The following is a 19,690-nucleotide window of genomic DNA, read 5'->3' on the forward strand; positions in this document are numbered from 1 at the left end:
CCCTTTCCCCTGAGACCGGGTTCCCAAATGCCTGAGAAGGGAAATAGGTAGATCGTTAGACGTGAGCAGCATATCAAAAGGGGCCAAAGAATTGGCCCTAAAAATAGAGAGGGAGGAAGGTGGAGACCCAAGGACGGAAGAGCAGAGAAAACCAAGGGGGAAGGAATACAGGAACGAGAACCAGACCCTGATCATCCTTCCCTCCCCCATGGTGTAACTACTAACGGATTTCAGGTGCTCCTGAGCAGTACAACCTGTCTCCCCTCCTAGCCCATAGGGAGAAGGTCTTTGCCTTACTCTCCGCACCCCCTTCTCATCCAATCAGCAATGACCCGCAAGACCCCTATCCTGCTCCCTATACCCTGGGTATAAAATTGGACTAAGGGCCCCTGTTCAAAGATGGTTCTCTCTTGATCTGGCCCACTGTTCTAATAGCATCTCCCACGCTAAGAAACTTTATTTCCCTCTCACTCTGTCTCATGTCAGGAAATTCTTTTTCAACCAGAGCCCAGACCACGACAATTTTCCTTACTGTTGTTACAAAATACCGATTAAATTTTCCTATCTAAAATAGGAATGTCTGATTTACTTACAGGGATGACTATAACTGACACAGGAAACCCCATGAGGTTATCAGGGGATTTCTCAGAAGAAAACTACAGGCCAGGAGAGAGTAAAATGAATATTCAGAGGGTAGAGCAATAAAAATTGCCAACCAGGAAAACTCTATTCACCAAAGTTATCCTTCAAATATGAAGGGAAAATAAAGGCTTTCCTAAAGAAAAGCTGAGGGAGTTCATCACCACCAGACCTGCCTTGCAAAGAATGCTGAAGAAGTTCAAGCAGAATAAAAAAAGGTGCAAAGTAACACATGAACACACACAAAAGTATATAACACACTAGGTAAGGTAAAAATGTATAGTCAGATTTAGTTAATTCCAGCTACTTAGAAGAATGGTATATTAACAACTTCAAGTATAAAGGTTCAAGGAAAGGATGACTAAAAGTAACTACAGCTAATACACCTTATCACCAAACACACAGCATCAAAGAGAACCAGAACATCAGAACATTGCAGAGGAAGAGTTAAATGGCGGAGCCACTTCAGTGGCTAAAAAAGCCAGGTTGCAATCAGCACAAGACAAACTGTTTTAGGTATAAGATTTTAATGTAAGCTCCATGGTAACCACAGTAAAAATCTAGAGTAGATGCAAGAAATATAGAAAGGGGAAACAAGACCACGATGAAAAGCCACCAATTTACAAAAGTAGGCAGAAACAAAGGGAAAGGGAATCAGTGGAGACAAAAAACAACCAGAAAGCAATCACTCAGATGGCAGGAGTCAGCTCTTACAATCAATACCCAGTCTAAATGCAAAGAGAGTGGGTTCACCAATAAGAAGACACAGATGCTCAAAAAAAAAAAAAGACCCAACTATATGCTGTCTACAAGAAACTCACTTCAGCTTTAAGGATACACAAAGGCTCAAAGTGAGGGGATAGATAAACGTATTTGACAGGAATGAAAACAGAAAGAAAGAGGGCATAATAATTCTTATATCAGACAAAATAGACTTTAAGAAAAAATGATAACAAACATCAAAGGAGGTCATTGTATGACAAAGGGTTAATACATCAAAAAGTATACACACACACACACACACACACATATGCAAATATATAAAACAACATTGGATCACCTAAGTATTTTAAGCAAATAATAACAGATCTATAGGGGAAAAAAAAATAGACAACATTACAACCAGAAAAGACTCATGAATAGACATTTTAGAGAAGCCAACCCGTGTGTGACCAGATGACAGAGACTCAGTGGGCTCATTAGGCACTTGTAACCATTCTGCCTGAGTAGCTCTCTTTTTGATGCCCTGCCCCACACATATCACCTGCTGTGCCTCCCTGGCTCACCTGTGTTCTCAGATCAGGGCTTTGCTGGGCTGCATCTGGGTTCCCCTCCCTGTACCTGCAGCATGGAAACTGCTTGAAGGCAGACAGCCGGGAGTCATCAGATGGATTTGTGTATCCATCTTCACTCTAGGAACTTAGTCCTGCATGGCCTGCTGTCCAGGATCTGAAAACAGTTGTTTCAAGTATTTTGTTCAGCTTTCTAATTACCAGTGCCAGGTGAGGAAGTTCAGATACTGTTCCTCTTAAAACTGGAAGTGGAAGTCACATTTTATTTTTACAGACACTCTTTGAATCAGTAATTCTAAATCAGGTAACCATATATGTTTGAAAGTACCTTTTGCTTTATTTTCTGTGTTTTGCTCTTGCAAATGTAAAAACAAAACCAAATATCAAGAGACACACTAAAACAGGTTTTGTTTTCTGTTTTTCCTGGTTGAACTTTATGCCAACAAATCCTAGGTAAGGACTTAGGAAGCTGCAACTCCAGGGTGGCAAGAATAAAGCAGCAGCATGCACCTCCTGCAGCACGGCAAAAAAGGCTCTCTGGTACCATTAAGATCCCTGTTGATTGCAGATCCTGTGATCTTGCTGGTGCCTTGACTTACTGTATATTGTCACCCTGCTTATTTAACTTATATGCAGAGTACATCATGAGAAATGCTGGGCTGGAGGAACCAGAGATCAAATTGCCAACATCCGCTGGATCATCAAAAAAGCAAGAGAGTTCCAGAAAAACATCTATTTCTGCTTTATTGACTATGCCAAAGCCTTTGACTGTGTGGATCACAACAAACTGTGGAAAATTCTGAAAGAGGTGGGAATACCAGACCACCTGACCTGCCTCTTGAGAAACCTGTAGGAAGCAACAGTTAAAACTGGACATGGAACAACAATACATGGTTCCAAATAGGAAAAGGAGTACATCAAGGCTGGTGGTTTGGATGTTTTTATTTTAACTTTGGTAAGAAACAAAGAAAAAGCTACTCCCGCCTTTGACTCACAGCTGCTGGGTAGACGATGAGACCCCCAGCCAGCACCCTGTGGAGCACTCACCCAGCTCACGCCGCCTCCCTACCAGACCAGGGCCCTGTGGTGCAGGCTGGGTGGTCGCCTCTGGTTGTGTTCCCAGCCCCTGGTGAGGCTTCTGGTGCCCAGGAGGGGCTCAGGGCACGTCAGCAGAGAGGACAGGGGCAGGCTGAAGGCCATGCGGGTCGGTGCCGAAGGAGAGTCAACAGTGGCTGTGACAGGGCCACCTCTGCAGACCTTTGTCCCCACCCAGTGACCACGGCGGGTGTTTGCTGAGTTGAGGAAGGGGAACGAACTGCAGCTAAAGCAGACAGTCTTGGCCGCCGGGCACCACGTCCGCTCCCACTACAACCATCTCTGTCTCGAGCACTCGGCCCGGGCCCAGCACTGCCCGACGGTCAGCAGAACATACCAACACCCTAGGTAGTTCCTCCTTTTCTTTTTTCCTCCTTTCGGATACTTTATATACTTTGTGGGTTTGGCACTATTTTCATAACTTTTATTTGCAAGAAAGAGGATAAAGCTATGCTAGTTTGCTAGGGTTGCCAGAATAAAATACCACAGACTGAGGCTTAAATAACAGAATTTCATCAGGTTATCCCATCTCACAGCACTCAGCTGCTCAGAGCTCTCCCTTACTGTGCTGTTTTCTCATATCAGCAGTTATGTTTCCTCTTTCTTGCTGATTTTAGTTGTCTTTTTTCTTAGTCAGTATAGCTAAGGATTTGTTACTTTTGTTGACCTGTTTGAAGTAACTTTTGTTTAAAATTGAATCTTGTCAGGTTATAGTGTATGGTTAATGTTACTAATATAGATATCCTAGAAATTATGTGACAACATTTTACCAGGACATATCAGATTTTCATGAATTTCACATTTCCTGGTTGAACTTTATGCCAACAAATCCTAGGTATGGACTTAGGAAGCTGCAGTAATGTATTGAATTCTGGAAAAACATCACCAACAATGAAATGTAAAGCTGTTAATGCATACATTAAAAAGAAAGCTCAAATAAGCAACCTATCTTTACCTAGGCAGAAAGGGGAGCGCAGACCAAACTCAAAGCTAGAAGAAGGAATGAAAATAGTAAAGATTAGATCTCAGATAAATATACAGAAGAGGAAAACCAAAGAAATCATTTGACGTCTAGCTAACTTTGGGGTGCTTCAGAGGGCCCCTGAGACATCCCAAAGAGAGATATTAAACTACCTGAGTTCACTGGACATGTTAAATTACATGGGACGTGTTGTCAGAAAGAGTGATGAATCTTCTCATGTTATATTGTATGGTTGATGATACTAATATAGATATCCTAGAAATTCTGTGACATTCATGAAAGTCGGATATGTTCTGGTAGAATGCTGTCGGTTACAGTGCTCGTTATCGTATCCAGCGTTTCAGGTCACAGCAGTGGCCAGATCACTTTGCCAATTTCAATTCAATCAGGTTTAAGCACGCCTTCTATGCTTTCACACCGGTGCCTTTGCAAAAATACTGCTCCTTCAAGATGTATGGAAAAGACTTTTCTAAGTTTACCCATAAACAATTTTTTTGTTTGTTTGTTATCTGGTAAGCTGGTCAGACTGGAATTTAGTCTACTCTCTAGGTTAAGAGAACACAGTTTGCTTAGAATGAAGCTTTCCATCACAGATTATGAATTTCTTTACCTTTCAGTGATTTATATTTGTTTTTATAATTTTTTTTTACTTCAGTAAAGTAAATAAGCATTATTTAAGATTATGGTACATGTAGGATGGACCAAGCTTTCCCCACTCCTGCAAATTCCCTTAACCCCTCAGATTCTTCTGATGGGACCAAGGTCTCACTTCCCTCCAGAGGGACAATCCAAGCTTTTTATCAGCTGATCTGCCCCTGATATCAGAGTCAATTTGAGCATTATTTGGTCTATAATTTAGGCATGAAACTATGAGTACATAAAGGAAACATGCTTTTTGATGCAGGATGGCCATGATATTCGTTGGATTTCAGAGAAAATTGGTTAAAATGAAACTTTTTTTTTCTTGGAAACTGCAAAGCTGGTTCTTTTAGCATTTGCGATTGAAAACGTCTAGGTTGTAAGGTCAGTTTTCATTCCAGTCCCAAAAAAAGGCAATGACAAAGAATATTCAAACTGCCTCACAGTTGCACTCATCTCACACACTAGTAAAGTAATGCTCAAAATTCTCCAAGCCAGGCTTCAACAATATGTGAACCATGAACTTCCAGATGTTCAAGCTGGATTTAGAAAAGGCAGAAGAACCACAGATCAAATTTCCAACATCCACTGGATCAAGGAAAAGGCAAGAGAGTTGCAGATAAACATCTATTTCTGCTTTATTGACTATGCCAAAGCCTTTGACTGTGTAGATCACAATAAAGTGGGGAAAATTCTGAAAGAGATGGGAATACCAGACCACCTGACCTGCCTCTTGAGAAATCTGTATGCAGGTCAGGAAGCAACAGTTAGAACTGCACATGGAACAACAGACTGGTTCCAAATAGGAAAAGGAATATGTCAAGGCTGTATATTGTCACCCTGCTTATTTAACTTATATGCAGAGTACATTGTGAGAAACGCTGGGTTGGATGAAGCACAAGCTGGAATCAAGATTGCCGGGAGAAATATCAATAACCTCAGATATACAGATGACACCACCCTTATGGCAGAAAGGGAAGAACTAAAGAGCCTCTTGATGAAAGTGAAAAAGGAGAGTGTAAGAGCTACCTTAAAGCTCAACATTCAGAAAACGAAGATCATGGCATCTGGCCTCATCACTTCATGGCAAATAGATGGGAAAACAGTGAAAACAGCGGCAGACTTTATTTTGGGGGGCTCAGAAATCACTGCAGATGGTGACTGTAGCCATGAAATTAAAAGAGGCTTGCTACTGCTGCTGCTAAGTCACTTCAGTCGTGTCCGACTCTGTGCGACCCCATAGATGGCAGCCCACCAGGCTCCCCTGTCCCTTGGATTCTCTAGACAAGAACACTGGAGTGGGTTTCCACGTCCTTGTCCAATGCATGAAAGTGAAAAGTGAAAGTGAAGTCACTCAGTCTTGTCCGACTCTTAGCGACCCCATGGACTGCAGTCTACCAGGCTCATCCATCCATGGGATTTTCCAGGCAAGAGTACTGGAGTGGGTTGGCATTGCCTTCTCCGAAAAGACTCTTACGACTTGGAAAGAAAGTGATGACCAAAGTAGACAGCATGCTAAAAAGCAGAGACGTTACTTTGCCAACAAAGATCTGTCTGGTCAAGGCTATGGTTTATCCATGTGTCATGTATGGATGTGAAAGTTGGACTATAAAGAAAGTTGACTGCCGAAGATTTGATGCTTTTGAACTGTGGAGACCCAACCACTCCATCCTAAAGGAAATCAGCCCTGAATATACATTGGAAGGACAACTATGAACCTGAAACTCCAGTACTTAGGCCACTTGATGCAAAGAGCTTACTCATTTGGAGGTCACTTTGATTTGCCTGTGAGTGTGGGAGCCCAACCTAGGTGCAGGGCCTCAGGGGCAATTGCTACTGAATAATGACATTAAAGCAAGTGCATTCCAGCCCTGTGTGACTCTCAGCACACGAGAGACTGGGAAAGCTATCTATCTTGGAGGAAAGAAAGGCAGGCGAGAGAATGTGTTTTCAGGGCTCTCCTCGCAGCTGGGGTTTGGCTCCTCAGGTCGGACCACCAAGCCTGCTCCCAGGGCCTCAGTTCCCAGGTCAGGGCCGTGTGCCGCCTACGCCTTCCAAGCCTTGCAAACACATTTCCAGGTGAGCGCAGCACTGCCCGTGGGGAAGGAGGCTTCCGGAGTGTATCAGCACCACAGCGGGGCGCCATGCTGCGGTCACCCAGCCGAGGGCACCTGGCACCTCCCATGGGCGTGCCATGCTGGGGTCACCTAGCCGAGGGCACCTGGCACCTCCCATGGGCGTGCCATGCTGGGGTCACCTAGCCGAGGGCACCTGGCACCTCCCATGGGCGTGCCATGCTGGGGTCACCTAGCCGAGGGCGCCTGGCACCTCCCATGGGCCCCCAGCGAAAAGTGGCAGGCGCAGCCCTGGCTTGCAAAAAACCGAAGCGGAGAGCACAGCTAGCTCTGGCAGAAGGAAGCAAACAGCCACGGGAGGCCTTTGCAGGCAGTTGCTGGCCCGCCCCTTGTTAGGGCTCCCCGGGCAAAAAAATCACTAAAAATTGGTAACACCAATAATGTTACACCAATAATTTAGAAAGTATTCCTGATTATGTGTTGAAAATAATTAATGTAAAACTATTTGTTGCTGTTCACTCACTCAGTCATGTCTGGCTCTTTGTGGCCCCATGTGCTGCAGCATGCCAGCCTTCCCTGTCCTTCACTGTCCCCCGGAGATTGCTCAAACTCAAGTCCATTGAGTAAATGATTATAAAGAACTCTACTTTTTAACATATGTGTATTCTAACTACGAGTGTAATTTTTCACTTTTAGAAAGTAGTATTTGAAAATGAATAAATTACATATGAATCCAAAATTTGCCTAATTCACAAATAGAAATATTTAATATCCTCCACTTTTCTATCCATGGAATATCCTGTTTAGCTTTGTATTGTATTTAGCATAATGAACATTTGTTAAAATAAATGTCTATTAAAACAAATAAAATGTTACATATTAAAGTTTTACTCCACTGAGAAGTAAATATGGGAGCAGGGTATTTTAAAATGTCTTCATTATATTATTTAATATGACTAAAAATAATCTAAACTTAAAATATTACATATATTTATAAACATTATTTTTATTAAACCTCAATTTTTGGCTTCAGAAAATTATAAATAGTCAGACAGGAGAGTTTGAGAGGGGATATATTTATTTGTTCTGATATTCTGCTTCAGAACTTCTGGGAAACTTCCCTGGTGGCTCAGATGGTAAAGTGTCTGCCTGAAATGCGGGAGACCTGGGTTCAATCCCTGGGTCAGGAAGATCCCCTGGAGAAGGAAATGGCAACCCACTCCAGTACTCTTGCCTGGAAAATTCCATGGATGGACGAGCCTGGTAGGCTACAGTCCATGGGGTCGCAAAGGGTCAGACATGACTGAGCAACTTCACTTATTCTGCTTCAATGAGCAATACTTTTTCAAGTTAAAACACACATGTTTTGGCATCTGATGACAATTCCTTACTCCTGATAACTTATCTGTCTTTAACTTGTCTCTTCGGCAGTTCAGAGACTAGAACAAATGATTGAAGAGAATATTACCAGGTGATGGAACTCATTCTTTTGGGTTTTTCAGTCCAGAGAGAGATTGAAATCCTTCTCTTTCTTCTCATTTTAGTGGTATATTCTCTATCAATGGTGGGAAACGTTGGCATGGTTTCCTTAATCCGGTTGGATCCTCAAGTTCACACACCCATGTACTTTTTTCTCAATAATCTGGCCTTTGTAGACTTTTCTTACTCGTCATCAATAGCTCCAAAGTTCCTGGAGACCCTCCTGACCAAGTACAGGTCCATATCTCTCTATGCATGTGTGACACAGCTGGGCTTTTTCCTAAACTTCTTGATTTTGGAGACATTCCTTCTTGAAGTCATGGCTTATGACCGCTCTGTGGCTATCTGCAATCCTCTTCTCTACATCGTGATCATGTCCCAAAAGGTGTGCATGCAGCTGGTCGCAGGCCCTTACTGATACAGCTTTTCTGTTGCTTTCCTCCACACAGCTGTTACTTTTTGACTGATCTACTATGGCCCCAATGCTATTAATCACTTCTATTGTGATGATGTCCCTTTGATGGCCCTTGCCTGCTCAGAGACCAGCCTCAGAGAGATCTTGATTTTTATCTTTGCTGGATTCAACATGATCAGCTCTTTGACCACGGTCCTTGTTTCTTACCTGTACATTGCGGCTGCCATCCTGAGAGTCCAGTCTGCAGAAGGGAGGCGCAGAGCATTCTCATCCTGCGGTTCTCACCTGACTGCTGTCACTGTATTCTACGGGACTCTGAGCTTCATGTATCTGCAGCCCAAATCAAACCATTCCCTTGACACAGACAAATGGCCTCTGTCTTCCACACAATAGTCATTCGTTTGTTGAATCCCATGATCTACAGCCTGAGGAACCAAGAGGTAAAAATGCCTTGAGGAAAGCCTTTGAAAAATGTTATTTCCTGTCTCTAGTAAACATTAAAATGTATCTTGTAACACTGACTGTCTTGGAACTATGCCACACGCAGATGTGTTGTTTTTATTATCTTTGATAGGTTAATTTTATTTCTACCATTTTTATATGAGCAAAATGACTTTGCACATGTGTTCTATTTTTCATATAATTTATAAGTAAGATGAAAGGTTTAAAAGACTATAATGCACACTTTTAACAAATCGCTGCTATTTGCATCTGTGACACTTGACAGTTTTGGCCTGGATAGTTTCTATTTAACTGATAATAAAATTTAGCCGCTGCTTTCAAAAATGCTTCTATTTTATACATTGTGGAGACAGAACAAGGGAGGTGGTAAAGTAAATTTCTTGTCCATCCCCATGTCATTCCAGGCAGTAGCTGTTCCTCAGCTGCACCCTGTCTGCTAAAAATCATTCCTCTCTGCTTCTGACTCCCACTAGACTCTCTGTAGGTCACTCTCTGTAATTCCATGGTTCTCATGTTGTTTGAAAAGATGCCATTTTTTGACATGCAGATCTGGAAATCAGGGTCAGCTTTTGGAAAGTCATACTCTCTTTTTCTGTATCAAAACAAAAATGCAGACATACCCCTATATTCCCTCAGCAAAGCTTAAGATCCTTTTATATTTTAGGGATTTGAAGAAATTACAATGGTTTGACAGGAAGAGGTAGTTTAAAACCAAGTTTAAACGTGGTTGCTGTCAGATGTCAGGAATATTGTTCTATGTTGGGGTGGTTGTAAAGTGATGCAATCTAAGACCCACTTAAACCATCAACTGGAATGTTTTGTTTTTTTTTTTTTTATTCAGATTCAAATGTTTGGTGTCTACCATGTGAGTGGTATTGTGAGCTATTCTCATAGGGCAAAATAAAAAGTATTCCTGAATATGCTGAATAGTCTGCTATTTTGGAAAATACTGGCAAAATATTGATTGTATAAGTTATTTAGAAACAGTTTAGCTTATTTTATCCAAGTTATCTTAGTAAATATTTCGTTGTTAAATTAGATTTCACATTTATGTGAGGACATCAATATTGTCATGTTAAATTATCTATATTAAACTTTATTTTAATTTATGCCTCACCTAACCTCAACACCATTATTAAAGCAGCAACAAGGTGTTCTAAGTGGATATAAACTGTATGAATTCTGAAGAGAAGCAATGAATTGCAATCCTGATTTTCAAGTTCTTAAATCAACTTCTTTTGGGGTCAGAGAGCACAGTTGCAGAGAAATTAATCTTGGGAATCATGACTGTCAACTGCCAAAGATAAAACTCAAGAGAGGAGAACATCTTTGTTGATGCTATTTTTTAAATAATTCCAAAAGTATAATTTAAATAGTTAAAAGCACAGCAGTGAGCTTCTATAGTAAACTACAGAGTAAGGGCTGAACCTGAGATTGGCAATGTGAGAAGGGTTTAAAGGTCAGTGAAACTTTCAAAAGGAATCTGGTGCCCCTTCTGGGTAGCACACTGGATTCAGGGGAGGTTGCTGCAAAACCACACATTTACCAAAGAAACTTCAGATACATTTGAAGAGCTCCTAGAGCAGAAAGGATGATAGTCTGGGACACTAAGAAAAACTAAAGTAAAACCAAAGTTCTAACATTTAAAAATTACTGTAAAGAAATATATTAGTTTCATCAGCCTGCGTTAACAAAGTACCACACACTCATTGATTAGAACAACAAAAATGTATTTTCTCACAGTTCTGGAGCCTACAAGTCTGAAGTCAAGGTACTGGTGGAACCAGACTCTCTATGAAGCTCTAGGGGAGGTTCCTTCCTTGTTTTTTCCAGCTGCTCATGGTCCCAAGCATTCCTTGTCTTCTAAGAATCTTTCCAGTCTCTGCTGTCTTCTCATGGTCATCTGCCCTCTACATCTGTGTCCAAATTTCTTCATTCTTGTAAGGACATCACTCACATTGGATTAACGGTCCACCTTACTTCATTATGACTCCATATTAACAATTGCATCTTCAACGACCCTATATCCAACTGCTACTGCTAAGTCACTTCAGTAGTGTCCGACTCTGTGTGACCCCATAGACGGCAGCCCACCAGGCTCCCCTGTCCCTGAGATTCTCCAGGCAAGAACACGGGATTGGGTTGCCATGTCCTTTTCCAATGCGTGAAAGTGAAAAGTGAAAGTGAAGTCACTCAGTCGTGTCCAACTCCCAGTGACCCCATGGACTGCAGCCTACCAGGCTCCTCAGTCCATGGGATTTTCCAGGCAAGAGTACTGGAGTGGGGTGCCATTACCTTCTCCCCTATATCCAAATAATGACCTTATAACCCAATGATCCTATAACCAAACTCTGAAGTTCAGGTTAGGAACTTCACACATCTTCTGGGGGAACAATTTCACTCATGATCAGTGCGTGTAAGTGTGTGCATGCTCAGTTGTGTTCGACTCTGTGTGACCCTATGGACTGTAACCCGCCAGGCTCCTCTGTCCATGGGGTTTTCCGGGCAAGAATACTGGAGTAGGTTGCCATTTCCTTCTCCAGGGGATGTTCCCCCAGGGATTGAAATCATGTCTCTTACCTCGCAGATGATTCTTTGCTACTGAGCCATTGGGGAAGCCCCATTAATAAGTAAGGACAGTTAAAGATGTGCTGGCTCAAATGTATGGTGAAAACACACCTTATCTACACCTGCAAGCACAGTGCAGACAAAAAATAGCTGAGGTTTCCTAAGCTTAAGAAAGAGACTTGTAAGTACCTAAAAAGGCTAGCGAAATGGCCCAGATGATGGGTCAAAAGGGATCCAAAACCAGTTAATGTGACAACTGGACTCTTAAAGGTCATAACAAGCCCAAGGACTCATCAAGTAGTTAGGACAAAGGGATATATAACGTAATACCTAATATAGATCAGAAGGTTGAGTTTTTCTCCTTCTGGTTAAGACAGAAGACAAGATGCCCTTCTCTCAATACCAGAATAGTTTCTGAAGAGACTTGATCATTCTCAGGTAAAAATTGTCCTAGTGAGTGGTAAGATGCAGAGGTGAAGTGCCAAGGATACGTTTATGGGAAGTATTATAAGAGCAAATACAGCACTAGATCTAAGTGAACTCCCAAGATGCAGTGACTTAATAAAGTAATTTACTCCTTTCTCAGGCAGCAGTATGAGTTAAGGGGTTTGGGAAAGGCAATTAGACCCTCAATATGTGGTTTCCATCTTTGTCTAAAAAGTGATCACTTCATTGGCAACATTTTCAAGCGGGAAGGAAGAGAATAAAGTCCGTATCTAATGGCTTTAACATACAGAAGGTGGTCTCTAGGTTTCAGGCACCACTTTCTACTGACGGCTCATTGCCAGGACTTGAAGCATTCTGTCTCCCACTGATGGGGGCGATGGGGACGTGGTGAGCAGCTGGATGACAAAGGTTTTACTTATAAAACAAAACATAAAATAGTGGACACTGAGGAAAATGTCTGCCATAAGGATCACAGAAAATGTGATCTTAAAGGGTCAAGTTATAATGGTCTCTGTCAGTACGATTGTCTCTTGAGCAGCCTATCATTTCATACTTGACACCAACTTGTTAGAAGCAAACTTGGGTGATTTGAAAACATTAAAAAAAAAAAAAAAAAACTTTGTTAATGTAGTTTCCAATACTAATCAAATAGTACTCTTTCTTCCTGCTCAGAACCTAAAGTTATGAAAAAGAACCCTCCTCCCACCATCTGCTTTTTCTCAGAACCAGTCTGAGGGAAAGTGGCTTGTGGGCAATTAGTACATTAGCCTGAGTAACTTTCTGTGCTTAAATGAATCCACCTTTCCAGTGATACTACCACAAGTAAGTGTTACTTCTCAGAGTCTTTCCACACATGTTCAGTTGTGCACCCCTCTTAACTGGATTAGCCCTTAAACAAGAATAAACTCATTCATGAGAAATTACTTCTGCTTCCGATTTGCTTTTATGCTGGTATTATTAGCAAGAGTCAACAAGGACAAAAAATGGATTCCACTTATATTAAGAATGAAGGTAGATTAAGTGGACACCAATCAACATAAACTGAATTGTAAACATGTAATCAGATCCCAATGGATACCAGTTTGAGCTGTGCTGATCACATTTTAACACATGTCTAGTGCAATGCCACTTGGTTTTACATAGATTCTTATCTGGTTGATCCACTCTGGTTATTAAAAGCTTGACTTAAGCAGCTAAATAGACCTAAGAATGTAATGTTAGTCACAAGAATTTGGAATCAAACAATACCTTCATCATAGCAATCAAATGTTTAACAGGACATTCTTCTGATCAAAACTTAGATTTTAAATGACAAAAATCCATATTGCTCCATCTTTTTAAACTATGAGAAGGACATGATAGGCTTTACTCATAAATTTTTCACCTATTTAAATTAATGAAAAGAAAAACAACTAGCCAAAATCCAAACCAAAGAGTAGAATTACGGTGAGTCAACAGATGATTTGAAACATAGTGTTAAGTGAAAAATAGTGTTAATTATAGAGCAATACATACTGAGAGTTAACCTTCTGATTGATTCATGACACTAGTTGAAGATTCTGAATACATTTTGTTTTCAAAAGCCCATGCATGTATGAATGTTATTGAAAGCTTTTTTGGTAAATGAGGATCCACCCATGTTTATATTCATGGAAAAGTGATGAAGTCTTAATTTTTTCTCATGAAATTATATATTACTTATAAAACAACTGAAAAACAATTTTATATAGAAAATATCCTAAGACAGCATATTCAACTCTTACAAAGATACCTCCAAATTAGCGTGTGCTTATGCAAATGTATTTATGAGTTATCCAATGACTACACTTAGCACAGTTTTACATACACTGTGGCTAACAGTAATAGGTCAGGGTTAGTATGTTTGCATATGTAGATAAAGGAGGCTTAGTCCTGAGAGTCCATTCATGGGGTAAACCATCACTGTGTTAGACTGGACCTCTTAGTATATTTAAGTGTTGCCAGTTTACAGTCTATTTTAAACAGGGTTATTTTTATGCCTGGACATTTATAACAGGAAGCGGCATATCCAGAATTATGTCCTGCAGATTCACTGCCTCAAGCTTGCCTTGACGACTGCTTTGCTGACCGCCTCTTTCACATCCTTGTTCCTCAAACTGTAGATCATGGGGTTCAGCATGGGAATCACTGTGGGGTAAAACACGGCCACCATCTTCCCCCGCTCCACAGACTCTTCAGTGGGCCTCCTGAGATACATGAAGAGGAGAGCCCCATAAAACATGGCAACAGCTGTCAGGTGGGACCCACATGTGGAGAATGTCTTCCTCCTGCCATCAGCAGAGCGCCTGTGCAGCACGGCCACTACGATGAGGGTATAGGACATGAGAACCACTGAGAGGGAATATGTGAAATTCATCCCAGCAATAACAATCATGGTGCATTCTTTACTGTGGACCCCCCACAGGCAGTCTTGATAAGAGGACGGTCAGCACAATAGAAGTGGTTGATTTCAAAGTTTCCACAGAAGCACAGGCCATATGTCCACAGTGTGCAGATTAGGCTAACAGAGAACCCACAGATGTATGTCACAGAGATGAGATGAGCACAGACAGTCCTGGACATTTTACTGCCATAAAGCAGAGGGCTGCAGATGGCCATGTAGCGATCAAAGGCCATCACAGCCAAGATACATACTTCCACGTGGACAAGGGCTGTGAAGAAGTAACACTGCACCAAACACCCCACATAGGAAATGGTTTTTGTCTGATAGTAAGTTTTCCTGCATCTTCAGAGTGACATTGGAAGAGAGCCACACATCCAAAAAAGACAAATGAGTCAAGAAAAAGTACATGGAGCTCTGAAGCTGGAGGCTGATGCTGATCAAAATAATGATACCAATGTTCCCTATCAGAGTGATCATGTAAACTACTAGAAACACCACAAAAAAGAGACCTTGAAGCTCCTGATGACTGGTCAAGCCCAGAAGAACAAGTTCTGTCACATCTGTGAAATTTGGCATTGCCTTCACTTAGACCCAGTATGCAGTGCCTATGGACAAATTAAAAGAAACAAATGGATTTATTTTATTCTTGAAAATTTTGAGTCATGCTTATCGGTATTCTAGTTCAAATAATATAAAAATCAATGTAGACTTTGTACAAAGTTTAATATAAGAGTATATAATCACATTTATTTCCTTTAATAGGCCTTATAGGTAATTATTACAATATTTATTAGTTTCTTAACTCTAAAACAGACAATTACATTCACATACTACTAGTATTATACACTTATTTTTGCTAAATTATTTCAGTGATGCTAACATCATAGAGTGCTAATAGAAGTAAAGGTAAACTGAGAGTCATCAGAGAATGACCAAATCCATTTCAACATATTGTCTTATAGGAAATGACTTGAGACTCAAAATGTAAATATTCAATAAGGTCAGACAGCCACTTTGTGCTGAACAGGGAAGTAATAAGAGTGAATCATTGAAATTCCATTGAATACTATTTTTGTGTATGATGGTTGCCTCTCATTGTCTATACTAATACAAATGCACATGTAATATTAACCTGCTCATTTCCCTATGACTTGGAAGATATCCTTTTTTTAAATGTATTTGTTTGTGTATTTTTGGCTGTACTTGGGCGCCTCTTGGTTGGGGTGTGTGGGCTCCTCACTGCAGGGCTTCTCCTGTTGTGGAGCTCTGACTCTAGGTGAGCAGGCTTCAATGGTCGTGGCTCACAGGTTCTAGAGCGCAGGCTCAGTAGTCGTGGCTCTCGGGCTTAGCTGCTCCATGGCATGTGGAATCTTCCTCCAGCCAGGGATCGAACTTATGTCCCCTACATTGGTAGGCATATTTTTATCCACTGAGCCACAAGGGAAGTCCAGAAGATATCTTCTTCTATATGCAATTTTACGGGATGATTGTCTTAAACCTTGGTCTTACAATCTAGTCATTGACATACTTTTCTACACTATGCCAGCATATGATGTAAAAAGCTTTCAACTTATGAAAACCCTAGTCATGTTTTATTTTATTTAGCTGTATACTTCACTTGCTTAATTACTGCTGCTTGCAGGGTGAGGTAAGAGGTATTTAATGACACAGACTGTATCAGTTTAACAGTCATCTCAGAAAAGTAAACCATGAGTGGTTCAATCACCATATCAAAATTATATCAATAGACAAATTATATATATATATAAAATAAAATTCAGGTGCCATGCTCTTAAAATTATTGTCTTATTTCAGATTCTACTGCTTTTCAGCAACAATCCATTATATGTCTAATTATTTATTTTCAAATTCAATGTCATTACAATTAAAATGTCCACAAGGAATGTTTTCTCTGTTCAATACACTTCCCCAGATAAGTCTTCTGAGAAGTAAACTGCTCTGAGTACTTAGGGATGCATCTGTAGGATTAACATCTCGGGAATTTAAGATCCCCATAATAACATTGCTTGAAGGGAATATTATGACATAAAATGGTCTGTAGTTATAATTGCTTATAATAATTCATTTACAAACATCAAAACCAATGTTATGTCAAATATATTTGCTATATTATATTTATTATTTATTACATTATATCTAGAAGTAGTCTAAGTTTTGTAATATGAAATTGAACAAGCTACACGAGAGTTTGGTTTGCATCATAATTGATTCTTTTTGAAAAGGAGTGAATGAAAAATACAGAAATGAGACAATTTAGGGAATGGAACTACTGTGAGATGAAAACAGAGCATGCTGATAAACACAGAAATAAGAAGAGGCAGGCTGCACACAGAGTGGTCAAAGACCTCTTTGAGGATGTGACTTTTCAGTTACGGGCAAGTAGCCAGTTATGTAAAAATACTGAGTGAAAAGAAAATGAAAATACCAAAAGTTAGAAGAGGAACTATTTTTAAAAATGTATAAACTCTATGATTGTATCATGGCTCTCTCCAACTAGTAGCAACTTACAATTTGGAAGTTAATTAATCTCTGTAAACACTCTTTCTGCCCCTGAAATTATTCATATGGGAATTAAATACACCATAGAGAAAATGATTTGGGCACATAACATAGTCACTGATGTTTCAGTTCTGGTATGGGTTCACCTGTACCCTATATTTTCATGATCATAGATCTTCTGGCTTCTAAGTGTGGATAAACTAAGCCAGATGAGAGTTACTGATTTTGACTGGGAGATAGAGCTAAGACCAAGAATTTTCATATATAAAAACTCTTACATCTGCTTGTTGAACCCATAATTACCTAATTAACAGTTTGATTTGGATTATTGGTACAACTAATTATAAGAGGATGAGATTGTTAGATAGCATCACCAACTCAGACATGAGTCTGAGCAAACTCTAGGAGATAGTGAAGGACAGAGGAGCCTGGCATGCTGTAGTCCATGGAGTCTCAAATAGCCAAATATGACTTAGTGACTGAACAACAACAGCAACTAAATATATATTAAAAACCATCAAGGCACCTAAGAAACATAAAGTAATACTACTTCTCCAATTTCCCTTCCTGTGTGATATGTGGGTTTTCTTCCACTTTTCATAATCATTAGTTCTGTGATAGTAGAGTTTGTCTCATTCATTTTAGAACACTTCAAACTGACTACATTAGTTATATATTGTAGACATTCAGGGATATTCACACATGATTTTTAAGCATCCTGATCTCCAGATCAGCTTCATAGAATGCATTACTGTGTCCATAACTAATAAAATCTCTATTTAAAAAATTGTTCTAGTGGCAACAGTCTCAGGTTTAAGGTAAGATAATCGCTACCTTTTGTTGAATCCTTACACAGTCTTTTATAAATAAAGGTCCCATGAGAGAGGTTCTAATTAGCATATCTTTCTGAAAAATGAGAAAACTGAAGCACTGACAGACTAAGAGGCTCTCCTTGGATCAGACATCTGCAAACTGGCCAGACGGAAATGCAAACCAATTAACTGAACTCTAGGGGTACACTCAACAACTTTATATCACTACTGCCTCTTTGATAACTTTTTCTAATATTCTATTTCTCTACATTTAAAATGCAGTTTGATTATCGTCCAAAAAAGGGGAAAAGTTATCCTTTTGATAATTCATGCTTGATGAACCAGAGGAGCTTGACATGGCTATAGAGCCTGCAAAACAGAGTTCTTGGACCACCACTATCTATGCCTCTCAAGGTTAGGTGATCCCATAGTCCTAGGGCCAGATGACCGAAGTAACTTCTCATAGAGAGCCACTTTATTAGATAACTGTGCATCATCTTTTGAAGCAATTAAGCATATAGAATGTATAATTTAGAAATTTTAAAATATCACTTTCATTAACTTTTCAGGAATTTTACACACACACACACACACACACACACACACATGATACAGCAAAGGTATAATTATTTCTTCATATAGTGAAGGACCAGGAACATCTGGAAGTTCATGGCTCATGTATTGCTGAAGCCTGGCTTGGAGAATTTTGAGCATTACTTAACTCGCGTATGAGATGAGTGCAATTGTGAGGTAGTTAGAATATTCTTAGGCATTGCCTTTCTTTGGGATTGGAATGAAAACTGACATTTTCCAGTCCCGTGGCCACTGCTGAGTTTTCCAAATTTGCTGGCATACTGAGTGCAGCACTTTCACAGCATCATCTTTTAAGATTTGAAATAGCTCAACTGGAATTCCATCACCTCCACTAGCTTTGTTCGCAGTGATGCTTCCTAAGGCCACTTGATTTCGCCTTCCAGGTGTCTGGTTCTAGGTGAGTGATCACACCATTGTGGTTATCTGGGTCATGAAGATCTTTTTTGTACAGTTCTTCTGTGTATTCTTGCCACCTCTTCTCAATATCTTCTGCTTCTGTTAGGTCCATACCACTTCTGTCCTTTATCGTGCTCCTCTTTGCATGAAATATTTTCTTGGTATCTCTAATTTTCTTGAAGAGCTCTCTAGTCTTTCCCATTCTATTTTTTCCTCTATTTCTTTGCCAAGAATGGCTTTTTTTCTGATCTCCGAGGAAGGTTTTCTTATCTCTCCTTGCTATTGTTTTTAACTCTGCATTTGAATGGATATATCTTTCGTTTCCTCCTTTGATTTTCACTTCTTTTCTCAGCTATTGTAAGGCCTTCTCAAACAACCATGTTGTGTTTTTGCACTTCTTTTTCTTGGGTATCATCTTGATCCCTGCCTTCTGTACAATGCCATGAACCTCCGTGCATACGTCTTTAGGCACTCTGTCTATCAGATCTAATGCCTTGAATCTATTTGTCGCTTCCCCTGTATGATTGTAAGGGATTTGACTTAGGTCATAGCTGAATGGTCTATTGGTTGTCCCTACTTTCTCCAATTTAAGTCTGAATTTAGCAAGTGAATTTGGCAAGTGGATTTGGATAATATTTGTCACCTCTTTTTTTTTTTTTAAGTGAACCACTTCCTCTACTCTTTTGAGATTTTTTTCAGTGTTGCATGAAGAATGATGATGTCAAGGTTCTTGGTTAAGTTTCCTGGTACTTGAAGATTTATGGAAGACTTCTAAGATTCACAGATAAACACATTTTTTTGCTTGTTATCTGGTAAGCTAGTACCAGACTGGGATTTAGTCTACTCTCTATCA

General features: G+C 40.1%; 2 pseudogenes; one reads left to right on the plus strand and one right to left on the minus strand.

Annotated features, from left to right (window-relative positions):
• Positions 1-7,990: 7,990 nt before the first annotated feature.
• Positions 7,991-9,187, plus strand: LOC123465619 (annotated as a pseudogene).
• A 4,948-nt stretch (positions 9,188-14,135) lies between these two features.
• Positions 14,136-15,105, minus strand: LOC123465508 (annotated as a pseudogene).
• Between the last annotated feature and the right edge of the window lie 4,585 nt (positions 15,106-19,690).

Source organism: Bubalus bubalis, chromosome 3 (genome assembly GCF_019923935.1).
Source record: "Bubalus bubalis isolate 160015118507 breed Murrah chromosome 3, NDDB_SH_1, whole genome shotgun sequence".
NCBI classification, from domain to species: Eukaryota; Metazoa; Chordata; class Mammalia; order Artiodactyla; family Bovidae; genus Bubalus; species Bubalus bubalis.